Genomic DNA, 16,738 nt, shown 5'->3' with positions numbered 1-16,738 from the left:
AGCGGTTAATATTAAGTTTGAATCTGTTGCGTGCTCTTGTGTTGTTGCGGTTGAAGCTGAAGTAGTCATTGACCGGTAGGACGTTGTAGCATATGATCTTGTGGGCAATACTTAAATCGTGTTTTAGGCGCATAGTTCTAAACTTTCTCAATCTCTCACACACTCTGTCTCTGTGTCACTTCTCTCTTTCTCAGATTGCTGGTGAGCTCTCATTGGGGCTCTTTGCTACTCCTTTTCTTTCTTCTTGGCAATTTTTTGTAAATCCAGGCTGGCTAAGGAATGAGTTCAAGCTGTAAAGGAGGCTTCCCTCCAGGCGATCCTCCTTCTCTCCTTCTCGTAATCCCCCTTGCCAGATGTGGCAGGGCTGGGAAGGTACGCATGAGTGGAGAGGCCTTCCACAGGCAAGTGCCCAGCCACCCTGCCTGTGTCTGCTGTGTTTTGGTCAAGACTGGCCACTTGCATGAGAAGGCCTCTCAGTTTGTGCAGACCCTCTCAGCCCCACCACAGCTGACCAGCAGGTCATGAAAGAAGGAGGGGGAGAAGGGTCGCCAGAGCCATACTGCAGGAGACAAAGACACACAGAGAGAGATACAGAGATAGGGGAGAGAAAGGGGAGAGAGAGAGAGAGAGACATGGAGAGAGAGGGAAGGAGGGAGGGTGTTTTTCAAAACTATTTTTCTGCCCTAATGACTGGTTAGGTAGGAATAGCTAGAGTTTAATGTGACTGGCTTGGACTGAGTGACATTGAATTGATACCCACCACCCAGGTTTTGTGGCACCCAGTATTTTCTTTTCTGTGGGAAACAGGTCCAAATGACTGTTTGAGTGTTTAAGGTTGCAAACCCCTGTTCTAAACATTATTTTAGACAACCCTAAAGACATCCCTTGTTTAGACCACACATATGAGCTATCTCCTGCAAGCAGTCATGTTTTAATGTTTTTCAGGGTCTCTGATATCTGAACAGTGCTATGTGATGTGGTAATTAGAATATTAGAATAATATATATGCTTTTCAATGCAGCCCACTGCTATTGTTATTGTAGGGAGTAAGTGTTATTTGTGTGAATATTTGCTTTTGTTAATATATACTGCACTTTTGAACTTTCAGGCTAATTGAAATATTCTTTATTGGCCAAGTGTGATTGGACACACCAGGAACCTGTCTCTGGTATATAATTTGTCTCCAATGTATCTGCATCAATTTATAAAATCCAAGAAAATAAGTCATTCTAATATAAAGGTTAAAGTGATTCCTTCACTTGACTCAGTCTTAAATCCTGCCCTAACAACTACAACAAATCAACTATATCTATTGGTTAGTTATTAAATCTTACAATCTTTCCTTTCCCGGTTTATGGTTGTACATTGTTACAGTTGCTTCTTGTTCTAATTTGATATAGATCTCAAAATATTTTTAAATCAAGGACACAGAAGTCTTGTCTGTTTCAGGGAGCCTTTGAAAAGATACCCGCATTCTTCCTCCCTTATAAAGATACTAAGGATGACATATGAAAAGTGGTTGGCATGATTATTTTTCAGGTGATAATTCTGACCTATCCTAATTTCTAACAATTGTTATCTATTCCTATTACCCAAGTCCTTGAAAGCTCACACTATGTGGATTGTGTTAATTTCAGAGACACTTTGTGTGTTTGTTGCAATGAATTAATAGAGAAACGTGTGCATTTTAACAGCTTTTCAAAGTGTTTCTTTATGCAGAGTTTGTTTTAAAAAATAGAGATTAATATAGAAACAGATATTGGTGAGATTGTGTAAATGTGTGAGCTAAAAGCAAAAGACCATAGGCAGATTTAAAGTGCAGTGGCATCAGAACTATTCTATTTTTTATTTTATCTAGCACTCTTTCAACTTCTAGGTTCCAGGTTCTGGAGAACATTTGGTCCAAATAATCTCACAATCCCATGTCTTACAGAATCCTTCCTTCAATGTAGTTTTTGCTTCTTGTTCATTTTCCCGCTACTTCTCTGCTTCTCCACACAACCACCAAGGGAACTATTTCTTTCTTGCATGCTTAGAAAAGGCAGGGGGATAGACAGTAGCAGCAGCAAGAATGAGGGAAAGATTATAGAAAGATAATCTATGGAAACTATCTTGCATCTTAACATTGAACTGTATCTTTTCTGGCCATTTTTGTTTATTACAAATATTGGAAATTCAGCAATATTTGAACTGATATAGGTTGGATGCCCGGGTTTTAAGAAAAGTGATTCAAGCTTAACATTAACCGCTCCAAACTTGACTGTAACAAATATGACTTTAGTAATTGGGTTGTTGAAGCGTGGAACTCATTACCGGACTCCGTAGTATCATCCCCTAACCCCCAACATTTTACCCTTAGACTATCCACGGTTGACCTCTCCATATTCCTAAGAGGTCAGTAAGGGTGTACATAAGCGCACTAGAGTGCCTTCCATCCCCTGTCCTATAGTCTCTCCTATATCTCGTATTTCTTCTCTACTATGTCCTCTATAACCTTCATTGTGTATTATTGTGTATTGGACTAACTAACTAACTAACTAACTAAACAAATGAATGAATGAATGAATAAATAAATAAATAAATACATAAATAAGATTCAAGCAGGTAACTATCAATATGAATCCCTTCAATATGTTGAATTTGAATGAAAATGGACAGAATTGTGGGAATTGTGAATTGTGCTCTAAAGAATCAATTCATTTCTCCACTCTATTTTGGTATAAAACAGTTTTTGCAACATGTGTAGAAGAACTTTTTGACTATTCTAAGATAAATGTTGACTTATACCCTGAAGCAGAAAGTTTAAATATTTCTCAGCTTGTGTAACAGTGCTTGATAGCCTCATTATTTGCTAAAAGTAACAGATTCTTCTTTGCACTTTTCACTAGGTTGCACCCCATTTACTTCTAAACTTACTGAGATCTCATTCAAAATACTGTTCCACTCTACTTTCACCATGCATGCTGGTTCTATGAGCAAATACACTGAGGATTTGCCAACCCCCCCAACCCCCCCCCTGCTTTCCTATTCCTATTCCTATTCCCTTCATTTCAGGTTTATCACTCTGATGTCCCGAGAAAGATGGCTGAGATCAATGTACTTCTAGAAAGAACAATATTAATATTAACTATATTGATTGCAGATACAGCATGATGATTTTTGTAAATTTATAACCAATGGTAATTCAAGGGTCGAATACTCATTGGATGATATTTTCTCAGGTTATTGGAGAAGGAAAAACAATTATAGGTGGGTTTTAAACCATTTTAGAAGGGTCTGCCTAAATAGAAATGCTGGTACAGTAGATGTTCTGGTCTAGAATACCTGAAATATCAGGTGAAAAATATTGTATTTTAAATGTCAACAGAAGACAACCAAATCAATTGTTGTATTTAAAAAAACACATCCAGAAAAAAATGTGTAAGAAAAATATGAAATCCCTGTTTCCAATGTTATTATGTTCCTGTTAAGGGACCAGGATGATTTATTAGCTTTTTAAAAGCAAAGAAGAAGACCCTTCTGTGTCTACTGAGCTAGAATGGATTATTTATTTTATGTTACAGGAAAAAATATTCTTACCAGATATGAATTAATAATAATCAGCATCACAGCAAAATGGCTCTACTATTATAACTATTTATATTACTGGCTGTTTAAGAAGAGAATTACAGAGATTTGTTTTTCAACTTAACAAAGCCTTGGACAAACAAACATCTCATTATTATTATTATTAATATTATTAGCTTTGTCAGGAGATTGGATAGCTGGGTCATTTTACGGACTAATATATTTGAACTACAAAATAGATTAGCACCATTGCTGCTTGGTTTTATAAATTGGATCCTTTAGCACAACATGCCATAGGATTTTGACTTCTAAATTTCAGTTGACTAACATCTATTGCACCTCAGCAAAACTTAAGTACATTTATCATTTACTCACTATATAGTCTACATAGTCTTCCTAATTGCTTTCTACCTAGGGTACACAAAGTCATAGTGACTACAATAACATGAAATTTAGCCATAGCACACTGAAAGAACATAAGGTTTGCATGTAAATTCTTCTGCATTCAGTTCTGGCATTTGGGGTTAGAGTAATACAGTGATCCCCCGGTTATTGCGTCCCCAATCATTGCGAACGGGCTAATTTGCGATTTTTGAGCAATTGCTACCATCTCGATCGTTGCGAAATGCTTTAAGGGCTACATCGCGATTTTTCGGGGGGGAAAAAAAGTTAAAAATACTTGCGCGGTTTTTCCCGCTGAAACTGACCAAACTGACGTGTAGCATTGCTGGTTGGCCGAAATCTCGGCCAATCAGCTTTGCCATTGCAATGGCAATGGTGATACAGCAAAATTTCAGTCAATCACCGTTGTCATTGCTGATGGGCAGAAATCTCGGCCAATCAGTGTTGTTTGCTCAGCTTTGCTTTGCTTTGCTTTGCAACTTGCAACTTTTGCAGCCGTTTCTTGGAGCTTGCCTGTCTTGGAGTTGTGTCTTGGAGTTGTGTCTTGCATCTGTGTCTTGCATCTGTGTCTTGCATCTGTTTCTTGGATCTGTTTCTTGGAGCTCTTTGTGAAGACTTCGTGGAAGATGGCACCTAAACGTTGCACCCGTAGTGGAGCCGGCGATGCTAAAAAGACCCGGAAGATGCTGACAATCAAGGAGAAGATTGAACTTTTGGACATGCTGAAAGCGGGACATTCTAATGTACAGGTTGGTCGGCATTATGGGATCAACGAATCGACTGTGCGATACATTAGGAAAGAGGAGAAGAAGATAAGGCAAACTTCTCTGATATCATTCAACAAGGGTGCAAAAAGAATAGTGACGCCTAGAAACAAACGCCTTATGAAGATGGAAGCTGCTTTGTCTGTGTGGGTACAAGACTGCCGCAAAAAGAGCATTGCTTTGGATACCAACACCATAAGGACCAAGGCACAGCAATTGTACAACCGTCTTGAAGACACAGAAGGAGGTGATGCAGATGAGGGAAATGCAGGTAAGGGCTGGGGGTTTTTATTCTGTCATTACATACTGTATTTAAGTGTTAAGTGTTAAGGATGGAAGGAGGGATGGATGGAAGGAGGGAGGGAGGGAGGGATGGATGGAAGGAGGGAGGGAGAGAAGGATGGAAGGAGGGAGTAATGGATGGAAGGAGGGAGGGAGGGGGAGAAGGATGGAAGGAGGGAGGGATGGATGGAAGGAGGGAGGGATGGATGGAAGGAGGGAGGGAGGGAGAGAAGGATGGAAGGAGGGAGGGATGGATGGAAGGAGGGAGGGAGAGAAGTATGGAAGGAGGGAGTGATGGATGGAAGGAGGGAGGGAGAGAAGGATGGAAGGAGGGAGGGATGGATGGAAGGAGGGAGGGATGGATGGAAGGAGGGAGGGAGGGAGAGAAGGATGGAAGGAGGGAGTGATGGAAGGAGGGAGGGATGTTAGGAGGGAGGGAGGGAGAGAAGGATGGAAGGAGGGAGTGATGGAAGGAGGGAGGGAGGGATGTTAGGAGGGAGGGAGGGATGGAAGGACTGTATGCTTTCATTCAAGTCACTTCTCTCTCCCTTTCCTGTCATTCTCTGTAGATGACTCTGAAGATCCCCAGCCATCAACATCTTCTGCTTCTTCAGCCCCAGCCACATTCACAGCAAGCAAAGGGTGGTTTGACAGATTTCAACGGCGCTATGGCCTGAAGAGTGTGTCATTGCATGGAGAAGCTGCCTCAGCAGATACAGGTGCAGCTGAAAACTTTGTCCGGCGCACCTTTAAAGATCTAATTGCAGAAGGGGACTACCATCCAGAACAGGTGTTCAACATGGATGAAACAGGCCTGTTCTGGAAGAGGATGCCTTCACGGACTTTCTTGATGCAAGATGAAGCCAAAGCCCCTGGCTTTAAGGCCATGAAAGATAGAGTGACTTTGGTCATGTGTGGGAATGCAGCAGGCTTTTTGTTGAAGCCAGGGCTAATTTATAAGTCACAAAATCCAAGAGCCCTCAAGAACAGAAATAAGAATGCATTGCCAGTGTACTGGATGCATAATCCTAAAGCATGGATTACAAAACCCCTCACGCGGGACTGGTTTCATCAGTGCTTCATCCCACAGGTGCAGGTTTATTTGGCTGCCAAAGGACTAGATTTCAAAGTGCTTCTCCTAATGGACAATGCTGGAGGCCATGATGACCTGGCAGATGAACATGATGGGGTGCAAGTCGAATTCTTGCCACCAAACACCACATCGCTTATCCAGCCGATGGATCAAGGTATTATCCGCGCATTTAAGGCACTGTACACGCGCAATTCTCTTGGAAGCATCGTGGAAGCAATGGATGCTGATCAAAACTTCACATTGAAGGCCTACTGGCGTCAGTACACAATTGCATCTTGTCTGAAGAACATTCAGAGTGCCTTAGTGGATATGAAGTCACAGACAATGAATGCCTGCTGGAGGAAATTGTGGCCAGAAGTGGTGCATTATCACAGGGGATTTGCTCCCAAAGAAATTCAAGATGCTGCAGTCCAGAAGTCTGTGAAGCTGGCACAGGCACTGGGTGGAGAAGGCTTCGTTGACATGACACCAGAGGAAGTCAATGGTTTGCTTGATGAACATAGCCTACCGCTGACAGACAAAGATCTGGAGGAGCTGACCAGGTCAGCGAGTGAAGAAGAGGAGGGAGCTGAAGAAGCTGAGGAAGAAGAAGATGTTGGCCTAACGCTTGAGCGGCTTGCAGAAATGAACAGAACTGCTGCACATCTGCAATGCATGGCGGAACTTTGGGATCCCAACATGACTCGCTCTATACACTTTAAGGCCTCCCTTGACAACACCATTGCACCATACAGAGCCATGTTAGCCAAGCAAAAGAAAACGCGCCAACAACTGCCCATAACTATGTTTGTCACGAAAACCAAGAGGTCTGCCACAACATCACCTGCAGCGTCCATTGTAGACATGGTGATAGAAGAAGATCCCGATTTATCCTAGTTATGCTAACCCCCCCCCAAAAATGTAAAAATGTAAATAAATATTTTTATTGTTTCTATCAGGATGACTAAGTGTTATTCAATGTGTACAGTACAGGTTACAGGTACAGGTAGAGGTACAGTACTGTACTGTACAGTACATTAAGGGGATGGGAAATGGTAATTTGTGGGTTGAAAGTGTTGGGACTGAGTGGCATAGAGAAGAATGAATGAATGACTGAGTGAATGAAATTCAAACACAGGTGAGGGCTGGGGGGTTTTATTCTGTCATTGTTTAAGTGCTTTTTACGAAAGGAAGCTAGCAACTTGAGAGCAGAAAAAAACCAGGTTCAAAATGGACTTGGAAATCATAAGTGGCAAGTGTATGTACTCACTGAGAGCTAGCAACTTGAGAGCAGAAAAAAACCAGGTTCAAAATGGACTTGGAAATCATAAGTGGCAAGTGTACTCACTGAGAGCTAGCAACTTGAGAGCAGAAAAAAACCTGGTTCAAAATGGACTGGGAAATCATAAGTGGCAAGTGTACTCACTGAGAGCTAGCAACTTGAGAGCAGAAAAAAACCAGGTTCAAAATGGACTTGGAAATCATAAGTGGCAAGTGTACTCACTGAGAGCTAGCAACTTGAGAGCCAAAAAACCAGGTTCAAAATGGACTTGGAAATCATAAGTGGCAAGTGTACTCACTGAGAGCTAGCAACTTGAGAGCCAAAAAACCAGGTTCAAAATGGACTTGGAAATCATAAGTGGCAAGTGTACTCACTGAGAGCTAGCAACTTGAGAGCAGAAAAAAACCAGGTTCAAAATGGACTTGGAAATCATAAGTGGCAAGTGTACTCACTGAGAGCTAGCAACTTGAGAGCAGAAAAAAACCAGGTTCAAAATGGACTTGGAAATCATAAGTGGCAAGTGTATGTACTCACTGAGAGCTAGCAACTTGAGAGCAGAAAAAAACCAGGTTCAAAATGGACTTGGAAATCATAAGTGGCAAGTGTACTCACTGAGAGCTAGCAACTTGAGAGCAGAAAAAAACCAGGTTCAAAATGGACTTGGAAATCATAAGTGGCAAGTGTATGTACTCACTGAGAGCTAGCAACTTGAGAGCAGAAAAAAACCAGGTTCAAAATGGACTTGGAAATCATAAGTGGCAAGTGTACTCACTGAGAGCTAGCAACTTGAGAGCAGAAAAAAACCAGGTTAAAATTGGACTGGGGGGGGACAGATGGTGCGCAGATGGTGTTTTTACTTCCGCAGCGCTACTTTGCGAAAACCCGCTCATTGCGGGGGGTCCTGGAACGGAACCCTCGCAATACTCGCAATAACCGGGGGATCACTGTACTGTCTAAACCTCCATTGCTTTACTATTAATGTAGACTAGAAAGACCAAGGGATTGCCTGCAATAGAGATTTTTAGTGAAGATTACTGACTTTTTTTTAATTCCAATCAAACTTTATTCCCAGCAATGGACAGGCCCATACTATTATCAAAAAATCATTTTCTGATATGGTAACCCAGGTGGCTTTCATGCCTTATCCAGAGATTTAACTGCCTTATGAATGAATCTGTAGAGCATAGATTTCTCTTGTCCTAGACTCGCCCCGAGTCTGCGGAGAGGAGTGGCATACAAATCTAATAAATAAATAAAATAAAAATAAATATAAACCATTAACCCAAACTATTTCTTGTTGATTTATAAACTGTGGTTGACTATGGTTTTATGCATACATTTATATAAAACTTGTCTTTTTCTATTGCACTTTTGAGGTAGTAACACCAGTTGTTACAATTATTGTAAAATGAAGAATGTCTTCTTATAATAGCTACATTTGAAATCTTTGTGATTCCCAGCTATTATGCTAATGACTTAATATCCTTCTCAAAATGATCTGAGATGTCGTATCTGCTCCTTTATCTTTCTAAAAGTGAGTAAGAACAAAGTGAAATACAGAAACATTTTTAAAAAAAAGAAAAATAACACAGTTAAATGTAAGTAAATTTGACAGATTATCTTGTATTATGGGTCTGACTGATTGAATACAATCAAGACCTGAACAAGATAATATTCATATGGTGCATAACCCTATTGAAACAGCCACAAATCTTTGAATTCTACTTGGGAATGGAAGATACTAAATTGGTAGAAGAGAGGAAAATATGGAGAGAACATTTTTTGTATTCTGCAAATAATGTTTGTATGGGAAATTAAAGATTTGATTTTGATGACTGATAGTAGAGCAATGATTTCTGAAGGCATTGCAAAATCTCAGGCAAGGCTGCATTTTGAACTCATGCTGGAAAGGCATAAATTGTACAGAAACCTTAGTGTGCAGTGTGCGTATAGTGGTGCAAAGATATATTCATTATCTAATTATCTCTTATTATTCTTCATCTATCATTGCTGATGAAGACTGAATACTATTAGTGATGTTAAAACTAAAGTTAGTGCATCTGAAAAATGACGGGTCAGGGCTAATTCATGCACAGAATATCCTGGCCTATGTTGATCAAGCTTGTGTATAGATTATCAGTTGTTACCATTGCCATTGATGGTGTACATTGCCATTGTCATGATTAAGAGTTTGCATGAAACTGGAAATCTCTGCCCAAAATCTTAGGTGAACCTACATTTACTAAGTAGCTTGATACTTTTGTAATAAGTATACATTTTGCATTTTTCAGTAAGCTTATGAGGATAATGAACTTATTTCTATTGTTTTTGTAATTTTCTAGAAACTGTTGTGTTCTACATTTAACACACACACCTCAACACATATCCAATGAATCATTCAAATCTGACTGGTAGTGTTGGACGAACTGAACCTGAACAATTCGGGTCCGTACCGAATTTTGTGGTGTTCGGCATGCCGGACCCGAACCCAATTTTTTTAAAAAATTGTGCTTTAGTTCGGCGTTCGTGCTGAACACCGCAAAAGCCACCACCCAGATGTCATCTGCTGAGAAGAGGTGGAGGAGCCAGGCACCGGTGGCAGCGGAGGAAGGCAAACACTGGGGAGGTGTCAGCTGGTCGGGAGGCTGGGAGGGAGGCACAAAAGGAGCTGGAAAATCCCACGAAGAGATTCCGGGGGCAGAGCTTTGATGTCACGTACACCGGCAGGTTGCTAAGGACGCCAAAGTGATCACTTCCTTGATTCCATGGAATTCAGGAAGTGATCACTTTGGCATCCTTAGCAACCTGCTGGTATACGTGACGTCAAAGCTCTGCCCCCGGAATCTCTTTGTGGGAGGGGTTCCCCAGCTCCTTCAAAGAGAGGTCTTTTCATGTAAAAATAAAAGGTTTTATTTTCATGTGAAAGGACTGCCCTTTGCTTTTTCCTTTTTTGTAAAAATAAAAATAAAAAAAATAAAAAATCCATAAAAATAAAAAATGATGGGATTCTAGGGGTGGAGCTTTGGCGCCATGAACTGTTCGAGTTCGGGTTAGGCTGAATTTTGCGCAAAGTTCATCTGAACTTGCCGAACCCGAACACCGTTGGGTTCACCCATCACTACTGACTGGAAATCTTAAATTTAAGGCTAAGGAAATAGATCTATGTTACAGCAGAATGAAGCTATATTAAGCAATTTTAATATCTTTAATAGCTTAATATATTTTCTTCTTAATGCATGTAACTGTATAAATTATACCTAAACTTGTGATGGATTTAAATGAATTAATATTGTTCTCTGGAAAGTGTAAAGCCAAAAAATAAAAATACAGTAATAACCAATGCATTGGTAATTGCACAATATAATTATGAAAGCAAAATATGGCAAATCTTTGGTAAGGATTATGTGCTTAAGTAAAAGAAAATGCACTAAAATTGGTTGACATCCATATTCACAATAGAGGGGAAAATGTTGGAATAAAAATGTTGACAACCAATATCATGTCTCCTTCCTTTCCCCAATTCCTCTGTGTGTTTCCCTGGAAGTAACCCTAACAGTTTCAATATAATATGTTAGCAAGAAAATATACCTTTTTAAATCAATAAACCTATAATGTTCAATAGGCTTAGAGCAATTAAAACTTTTTAGGCTGTTATTTTCTCATAACTCACCATGTACTATATTGTGTTCTGAAAATATAGTCTCTGATAAGTAGATTTGGTAGCCTGAAATGTTGAAACTACAAAGTAGGAAACTTTTCAGAGAGGAAAATGAATTGTTTGCAGTCCCCAAATCACTATACGTGGGTTAAGCAATCATACATTTCTTAAATAAATAAATTTAGTAAATGGACAAAAAGGGTCACAGGAAAGAAATGAACAAAGCCGGGGGCGGGGAGATCTGAGCCAAGATTTTTAGAAACAAGGAAAAGAAAATTCTAAGGATTTGAAACAATGGTTTGAGCAGAAATATTATGGGCCAAAAAATATTTGCTTAATAATGGTGAGTACATGAAATGGGTACCTGAAATGGAGATGAAGATGAGGTGGAGGAGGTGACATCAGTTCTATAATTAAATAGCATTATTGTAAAATGGGCATATAAGGACCGATATCTGAGATCTGTTTCTTATTGCCTGCTAAATGTCCTTATCACTGGTCAACTGGACAAGCTTTAATTTGACCAACTTGTTATGGCTGGAAAATGCTGGCTAAGCAATTACCATCATAACAGACTCCCTGCTAGTCTCCCTCATTAAACTGAAAAACACTGAAATTTTATTTCAATTATTTTAAAATGTTTTTTTAATGTAGATTAAAACAATGTTGTTGTCATCCTTTTTAATCTTTTTGGGTGACATTTATGTTGCAAGTGTTCAGATGTTTTACAAATCCTCAAACAAAATGCAAAATAAAATTGTAGTCTTTTGTCCTGTGAGAATTTATCCTAAATTTCACATCATTTAAATCTTGTAGTGCTTTGTTAAAGCATCATCATTCAGCAAACAAAGATACATCATAGTCTATCCCTGTTTGAAATATCTTCATGCATTGTTTTATTTTTAAGCTGATATGCAATTGTAGGTTGAATCAAAAATTCCGGAATCCAAAAATTCTCTAATTTTAAATCTGATTCAAATATACAACCCTTTTACCAGCATTCTGACCACTATTGTAAGATTAAATTCATGCCAATGCTTTCAATTGAAAAACATTTATTTTTTTTCTGCTATCACTTACAGTTGTCAATATGTGCTTCTACAAAAGCAATTGGTTAGAACTACATGTCTCCTTTGTCCAGAGTGTTCAATTAAAATTAAATGTATTGTGAGCATAAAAATGGATCTTAATGGGAAAGTGGAGAAGCTGTGCTTTGAATTTAGCAGTAATTTTAATATTTATGTTTTTCTTAATACTGCTCCATATGTTCTCTTTGAAATCAAGGAACAATTGCTAAGCCTCACTGTGAATAATTTAACCTGGCTAATTCCCACAGTTCTAGTTATATTGTTCAGAGAGAGAGAGAAAAAAGATATTTTTCCTCTTGCTGTTCTAGTGCAATTTCCAAAGACTGCATTTTAAAAAATCCTTTGTATCATCATACCAAGAATGGGTTAATTTCACTCCCTTTAGCAAAACTGATGGCATGGTAAGCAATATTTCTTTCCAAAATTTACATAAATTGCAACGCTGCCACCACTTATCAGAGAAAAATGGTAAACCCCACTGCATAGGACAGCATTAATTCTTGAATCCCTGTTGTCTTTTCAAGCTTGGCATGATAAAAGTGAAACTTTAAAGACTACATATCAGCAAGGTTTGCCTTGGCTAAAGTTACAAAACTGAACAGTGACTGCAGTGAGCATGAGAGCTAAAGAGGCTTTCTTCCTTTCTCTTCTGCCTGGCAGTATTCCAGTTGACAGGAAAATAAAAGTGGCAGAGAGGGGAGGGAAAAACATAATCCTTACCTTTTTTTAAAAAAATGCGGTTGCTAGAACAGCTGCATTGCTATTTGTTCCTCTGTGATGAAGGCACTTGACAGAGTTGAGTAAAGGGGTCTAGTTTCTCTCCCAGGAGGCCAAACTCAGAATAAACGGGGCAGAGTTTGCATTTGAGGAATATTGGGGAGATTGGAAAACAAGATGCTGTCTTAAACATGAGCAAGCGCTTACTTCATGAATAAATATGAATGTACTACGTGTTCCAGAATTATATTACAGGATCCAATCAGGGTCGGTCACAGGGACCAGAGGTTTAGTCTTCCGAGCTTTCGATTCATGCTGGAGCCCATCCTCAGGGAATATCTCTCTAGAACAGTGTTTCCCAACCTTGGCAACTTGAAGATATTTGGACTTCAACTCCCAGAATTCCCTGAATTCTGGGAGTTGAAGTCCAAATATCTTCAAGTTGCCAAGGTTGGGAAACACTGCTCTAGAAGAATGTGTGCTTTGGACTAATCTCTGTGTGGTATTTATATGGTGCCTGATTGTGTCTGGCTTTTTAGTTAGTACTACGGTAGCATTTAGATTTATATACCTACCGCTTCATGGAGCTTTTACAGCCCTCTCTAAGAATACAGAATCTGCATAGTTCCCCCAACAATTTGGGTTCTCAAACCCACCTCGGAAAGATGGATGGCTGAGTCAACCTTGAGCCAGTGGTGAGAGTGATCTGCTGCCCTCTAACTATTGTGCCACCCCGGCTCTTAGTTGTTTATTAGAGTGTTGATGGCTGGCTATTAAGTTGTTGGCTATTGTTTATTTGTGCTGCCAATCTCTCACCTCTTAAGTAATTGATAAGCTTGTAATAAAATCAACAGTCTTGTTGATTAACAAGGGGCCCACTCAAAATATTACTGGGTAGATTTCAAAAGGGGCAACTTCTCCTTCAGGATCCAGCCAAGTCCCAATAATATATGTCAGGTCAGCCCTCTCATCAACAATTAGATTATAGATTATATAGCGTTATTACAGACTGACATTATTATTATTATTATTATTATTATTATTATTATTATTATTATTATTTATTGAATTTGTATGCCACCCCTCTCCATAGACTCGGGGCTGCTCACAACAGTAATAAAAACAGCGTGTAAATCCAATACTAAAAACAGCTAAAAAAACCCCCTTATTTGTAAAACCAAACATACATACAAACACGCCTACCATGCATAAATTGTAAAGGCCTAAGGGGAAAGAATATATCAGTTCCCCCATGCCTGACAGCAAAGGTGAGTTTTAAGGAGCTTACGAAAGGCAAGGAGGGTGGAGGCAATTCTAATCTCCGGGGAGAGTTGGTTCCAGAGGGCCAGGGCCGCCACAGAGAAGGCTCTTCCCCTTCCCCTATTATCATTTAATAACAGAAATCAGAACTGAGGTTGAACAACTTGCCACCTGGAGTCATGGGTGTTGCCCCGGACTGTTTCAAGAAATGATTGGATGATTATTTGATGTGATGGAATAAGAATGCCTGCGTTGAGTAGGCAGTTGGACTAGAACACTTCCGAGGTTTCTTCCAGCACATGATTCCATGATTCCTCTGGTACTGATGATTGATCTAATTGGATCCTGCAACTAAGTACTGTATTCTTTACAGTTAGTCTTCACTTAACAACTAGTGGCTTAACAACTATTCAAAGTTATGATGGATTTCAAGAAGTTACTCACAACGCTCCTTGAAGTTACAATTGCTGTACGCGCACGCATGCACATCCCATAGTCACATGATTACATTTTAAGTGCTTAACAGCTAGCTTGCATTTACCACTGGTTGCAGTGCCCTATGTCATGTGATTGTAATTTGTGCCCTTTTATGTGAAATGTCCATTCAGGAAAATGGATTTGTTGAATGACCACATGGTTTTGCTGAACAAATCCAGTAACAATTACAATGATTTACAATAAAAATTCTGGCCTCAACTGTGCAATTGATACATACTTAACTCTAATCCTAACAGCAAAAAATAAAACCAGCAAGGTGCACACAGAAAGGTTTTGTCTAGATTTTACTTCATCCTCACAGTATATCATATCATCAATCCTTAAATAATGGAATCATATATGTGTACAATTATTCATCATACTACAATCATATAATCATATAGAATCATATATATATATGGCCGAAATAGATCTATCCTAGTCTCCCTTAATTTTCAAATTCAGTTTATACATGTGACATATATATATATATATATATATATATATATATATATATATATATACACACACACACACACACACAAACACACACATACACACACACACACACCAGTGAAGGGCTGCAAAAAAATTTACTACTGCACAGTGAGTGTGGCTTATTTCATGGGTGTGGCTTGCCAGCCATGTGACCAGGTGGGAGTGCTTGACAATCATGTGACTGGGGTGGCTTAAGGGTCATGGCTTAAAGGTGGCAGCTTGACATCACTCACTTCAAGGGTTTGGTTTAGGGTTAGGGTGCCTCTCCTTGCCTCAAAGAGATACAATTTCCCTATCTATTTACATCCAAAATATACTATTTAATTCTATGTATATATGCCATATGTGTACATAATATTACACACAGGCACACAAAAATATACATTATCTACTATATAAACTGTATGTGTATGTATACACACAGCTTTTCTAAAATTATACACATTCAACTTCATTTACTGCAATAGGAAGAACATACCCAGGAACCCAGAAGGGGAAAAAACGGGGGGGGGGGGGATCCAAAATTTTCTTACCAGTTCTGCATACCTGACCAAAAGTTTTTCTACCAGTTCTGCGTACCTGACCATACTCATAGGAGCCCATCACTGATACACACACAAACTCCTGTATGCTTATATATAAATGCATAGCAGAATTGACATACAGCATGACACAACTAGCATTAAAAATACTAGGGTCAAATCAGTCTAGATAAAGTCATATTCCTTTAAATATTAATATGCGTTGCTTCCAAGACTAAAAGTGTTATCTAAAAAACTCAGTCTTTCAACTTATTCAAACCAACTTATATTATTGCATTGCTCGTGTTAATGAATATGTACATTCAAAATGTATTCTCAGCTCTTCTATACTTCTGTGATCCTATTACCTATGGAAAGATTAGCTAGAAAAAAAGGTAGAAATGAATTGGTTCTTGCTGCCTCTAACTCACATAAAAGATAAATTTGTTGGCTTTGCAGAAATCAGAGAAATGAAAATACGAATGGCTTATTTTTGTGGCTGATGGCAGCAGATAAGTCTCTACATTGATGGAAAATTAAGTGTGTGTGTGTGTGTGTATGAATAGATATAAATATATAATATATTTTTATAAATAAAAATAGAGCTGCTGATACAGTACTACAGAGGAATTATTGAGTCTGTCATCTGCACCTCTTCAACTGTCTGATTCGGTTCTGCAACCTGACAAGACAGACACAAAGGATAAACAGAACTTCAGAAAAAACAATTACTGCTAACCTTCCTTCCATTGAGGACCTGTATACTGTGTGAGTCAAAAAGAGGGCCATTAAAATATTTACAGACCCCCTCCATTCCTGGACCTAAATTGTCTCAACTTCTACCCTCAAAACAATACTATAAAGCACTGCACACCAATAGCAATAGCATTTAGACTTATATATCGCTTCAAGTGCTTTACAGACCTCTCTAAGTGGTTTACAGACAGTAAGCATATTACCCCCAACAATCTGGGTTCTCATTTTACCGACCTTGGAAGGATGGAAAGCTGATTCAAACTTAAGCCTACTGAGATTCGATCTGCCAAACTGCTGGCAGCCAGTGATCAGCAGAAGTAGCTTGCAATGGTGTACTCTAACCACTGCACCACTGAGGGTCACCAAGACAACTAGATACAAGAACATTTTTTCC

Source organism: Erythrolamprus reginae, chromosome 4, assembly GCF_031021105.1.
Source record: "Erythrolamprus reginae isolate rEryReg1 chromosome 4, rEryReg1.hap1, whole genome shotgun sequence".
NCBI lineage: Eukaryota > Metazoa > Chordata > Lepidosauria > Squamata > Dipsadidae > Erythrolamprus > Erythrolamprus reginae.
Note: the sequence above shows the minus strand (reverse complement) of the source record.